We start from the raw sequence: 4,508 nt of genomic DNA on the forward strand, positions 1-4,508 counted from the left end.
GGATTCGAACCCGCCACCTTAGGTGTATGTGGCTGGCGCCTTAGCCGGTTGAGCTATAGGCGCCGAGCCTAGATGATCTGTTTTAAAAAACAAAACAAAAACTGGATTTCTATTATAAGTATCAGTCCAAATCCCAAAATGCTACTAGTAATATTATACCACAGGCATTAGGCTTATTTTTTGAAACATAATCAGAAGGTATACAGCAGCTACTAAATCCTACTTTTTTTTTTTTTTTTTTTTTTGAGAAAGGGTCTCACCCAGACTGGAGTACAGTGGCACAATCATAGCTCACTGCAGCCTAGAACTCCTAGGCTCAAGTGATCTCCTTACTTCAGCTTCCAGAGTAGCTAGGACTACTAGTGCACACCACCAGACTCCTCTAATTTTTATTTTTCATAGAGATGGGGCTCATTATGCATCCATGCTGGGCTTGAACTCACTGTCTCAAGTGATCCTCCTGCCTCAGCATCCCAAAGTGTTGGGAATATAGACACGAGCCACCACATCTGGCACCTTCTAGAAATTCTTATGAAAAAAGTAAATCTGCACCAACATGAGAAATCTTTTGTATCTGTTTCCAAATTTGCACATCAAATCATCTTGGATTTGGGTTGGCGCTGGTAGCACAGTAGTACAGCACAGGCTGGAGGGTTTGAACCCAGCCTGGGCCAGCTAAACAATAATGAGGACTGCAACAAAAAAAATAGCCAGGCACTGTGGTGGGTGCATGTAGTCCCAGTTACTTGGGAGGCCGAGGCAAGAGAATCGCTTAAGCCCAAGAGTTTAAGGTTGTTGTGAGTTGTGACATCATGGTACTCTACCGAGGGCAACATGCTAAAACTGTCTCAAGAAAAAAAAAAAAAAGATTATTAAATATTCCAGTAATGCAGAATCGACCACATCTGTAATTTATAAAGAAAATAATAAAAATTCACAGATAACTCAGTCACAAACCAAAAGGAGGAATTTTGTTTGTTTTTTGAGACAGAGTCCCACTCTGTTGCCCTGGGTAGAGTGCCATGGTGTCATACCTCACAACAACCTCAAACTCTCAGGCTCAAGTGATCCTCTTGTCTCAGCCTCCCAAGGAGCTGCGACTAAAGGCACCCACTACGATGCCTGACTAGTTTTTCTATTTTTAGAAGAGATGAGTATCACTGTTGCTCAGGTTGGTCTCCTGCCTCAGCCTTCCAGTGTGCTAGCATTATAGGCGTGACCGTGCCTGGCTCAAAAGTAGGAATTTTAAACATTAACAAAGTTTCTTGGCTATCATATCTCTTGGAATTTTAAACTCCACCAACTAACATGAAGTACAGGACATTTTCCAATCTATGCTTCATATAACTCCTTTTCATTTTAGGATTTTCTTTGAAAGAAGTAAAATAAAATAATCCTCATAAAAATTGGGAAATTTCAAAAATTCACCCCATATACCTGAGAAATGCAACTAATCAAGATATTATTTTTAAACTCAGCAGACATTAGTATACTAATGTAGACTATCCCTTTCCAATTAAAACATGCCTAATTGAAACACTCTTGTTCAGTCGTGTTAAGAGCTGCCCAAAAATATTCAGTCAGCAGTTGGCATTCACAGATAATTCACGGAGGAATGCCTCATTTTCATCCTGCCCTGAAATCTGACTTTCACAATAATTAGGCTTCCCATATATGTATATACAGCTTGTGTAAAAGGGAGACATAAAATTCAGTTATTCTGTTCCATTTCTAGCTACATGCCAGAGAACAACAACAACACACACCTACACAAAAATTTGCATGTAAATTTTCAAAGCAACATTATACCGAACAGCCAAAAAGTAGAAATAACAGCACATTAACTGATAAATTTTTTAAATGTAGTATATCCATATGTATACTATATAATGTGCCATAAAAAAGAAATGAAGTACAGGCCTAATGCAGTGGCTCACACCTGTAATCCTAGCACTCTGGGAGGATGAGGTGGGAGGACCACTTGAACTCAGACATTCAAGATTAACCTAAGCAAGAACAAAAGATTACCAAAAATAGAAAAAAATACCTGCATGTTAACTTAATAGAAAAACTAGGTGGACATTGAGGGGACACCCGTAGTCTCAGCTACATGGGAGGGTGAGGCAAGAGGACTGCTTATGCCCAGGAAGTTTGAGGTTGCTGTGAGCTATACTATCATGGCACTACAGCTGGTACCACAGGGTGAGACTCTGTCAACCAAAAAAAACAGAACAATTGCTAATGGGTATGTGGTTTCTTTGGCAATAAGGAAAATTGTGGTAGTGGAGGTACACTACCCTGTGAATATACTGAAAATCATTAACTGTACAACTGGTGAGTTGTATGGTATGGTAATTGTATTTTGACAAAGCTGTTAAAAAAAACAGCTACTCTGATCCTTTTGTGGTTCATGAGGACTGAATTTTCACACGAATGTGTGAGATATGCCTCTCTCAAACCTTGTTACCTTATCATCACATTACAATCTCACAAGGAAAAAAGTTACTCTAAAAATAGGGCGCCCTCATGATATATATTAAACAAGACCTCTTGCTGTTACTTAGAGTAAAATACAAATTATAATCATGTCCGAAAAATGATAAAAGAAGGGAACTAATTCTTTAAAACTTGTCTTGAGCAAGACCTCATCTTTAAAAAAGAAAAAAAAATTACTTGTTTTGCACATCTAAAATAATGTTAGAAAAACATATTTTAAAAAAATTATTATTGCCAGGCACAGTGGCTCATGCCTATAACCCCAGCACACTGGGAGGCCAAGGCAGGTGGATCGCCTAAGTTCACAAGTTCAAGACCAGCATGAGCAAGAGTGAGACCCTGTCTCTAAAAATAGCCGAGTATTGTGGCGGGCTCCAGGAGTCCTAGCTACTGGGGAGGCTGAGGCAAGAGAACTGCTTGAGCCAAAGAGTTTGAGGTTGCTAGGAGCTATAAGCCACAACACTCCACCCGGGGTGACAAAGTGAGACTGCCTCAAAAAAAAAAAAAAATTATTACTGTTGCAAATCACCTGTCCTAAAATTTAGTGTGACATTTAATAAATATCGATTAAATGATGTGCTAGTGAACACACCTTTTTGTTTTTTACAAAACTGATTAGATTCAACCTTACACATCCTTCAACTGAATTCAACCACTGGCTATACCTCCACATAAGAAAATGAGCCATTTTTTAAAAATACAGAATACTACCTGCCCATTCAGAGTGAAAGGATTTTCAAAACCCTTAACTGCCTATTACCAAATGACTATTTCATAATGGCTTGAAGTACAAGTAGTTCACAATCTACACAACCACTTGCTTAATTTTCTGGGGAGTTTAAAAAAAAAGTTTTCCAAAGGGTGTGGCAACTCATCCAAGGTCACACAAGTCAGGGCAGACAGCAACATTCTGGTTATGCCAAACCTCCAGGGGAAACCTTACTAACAATTTCACACACAAAAAAATGTTTTTGTTTTACATCATAAAGCAAAAAAAGGAGAGGGACTATCAGCCTGAACTAAAACTTGTAAAGAGAGACAATTAGATGGCTATTTTGGATTAATAAAAACTTTTGCAGGGAGTGGCTAAGAGCTAAACAAAGCTATCAGTCGCCAGTGTGTGAACAATTGTCCAAATCCGTCCGTTTTCAACCCTATGTTAGAGCCTCAACTCTAGGTCTCAAGTCCAGTTCTCCCTTATAGTGGGATAAGAAGGCAAAAACTTGGGATCTGATTAGAATGTTGAGAGGAAGAAAGTCAAAGGAAAAAACGACGTAGAGTGAACTGTATTGCCTCCAAAGGTAATCAAGAAGGCAATGGTTTTTTTTTTTTTTCAGGAGGCGGGTGTCAAAACAGTGGATTAAGGCTGAGAAATTTAAAATTTCTAACAATCTGTGAGAAGAAACGACTAGACTGCCAAAGCTAATCTGTAATCATTCTAAAGTAAATCTCATAAAACCCCTTTCCTCGTCCAAAAATAAGTCCACGTTCCCCAGACTAGTCCTAAAAATGGCCCAAGTTTTCCATGTGAAGCTGTCTACGGGGAAGGACGGGAGTGTGGATCAAAAGCCGAGTGTCTATGGGTCAGGCACCCCACACCGGGAGCAGCTCGGCTCGAGACCGCGCTGGGACCACGCGGGACAGGTCAGAGTATCATGAAATGGACTCCTTAAGCTTAGCGACCCCGTGAAGGAGCGCTGGTACACACACCACACACACACTCTGTCACGCGTTGTCGGACCACCGGCGAGTCAGTGACTTGGTATAGTCTCTAGACACCTTCCTGCCCAGGTGCAAACCTCCTCCTCACCCAACTATTTCTGCCCGAAGTCCCACTCCCCTCACCTGGCCCTGGCCCCTGCCCCAGAAGAGATGAAAGAGGCGGCGGTGGCGGCGGCGGCAGTTGCTTTCGACCGGGTCCCACAGTGGCGGAGGTTGCTTCGACCCACAGCCCTAATCTACCGCCGCCGCCATGTTGGAGGGTGAGGTCACCCCCCAGCGTGCCTCCGTCA

General features: G+C 41.3%; 1 protein-coding gene and 1 pseudogene across 2 annotated transcripts in view; one reads left to right on the forward strand and one right to left on the reverse strand.

The window, feature by feature from the left end:
• Window positions 1–4,508, reverse strand: part of BCL2L13 (BCL2 like 13) — a 104,896-nt gene extending 100,388 nt beyond the window's left edge. For both annotated transcript variants that reach the window (XM_003795465.3, XM_023516548.1), the window contains exon 1: window positions 4,342–4,508. The gene's annotated coding sequence lies outside the window, so the exon portion shown is untranslated. The remainder of the gene's footprint in view (window positions 1–4,341) is intronic.
• Window positions 2,396–2,492, forward strand: LOC111727077 (annotated as a pseudogene).

This window comes from Otolemur garnettii, unplaced genomic scaffold, assembly GCF_000181295.1.
Source record: "Otolemur garnettii isolate 467f Iridium unplaced genomic scaffold, OtoGar3 scaffold00092, whole genome shotgun sequence".
Taxonomy (NCBI): domain Eukaryota; kingdom Metazoa; phylum Chordata; class Mammalia; order Primates; family Galagidae; genus Otolemur; species Otolemur garnettii.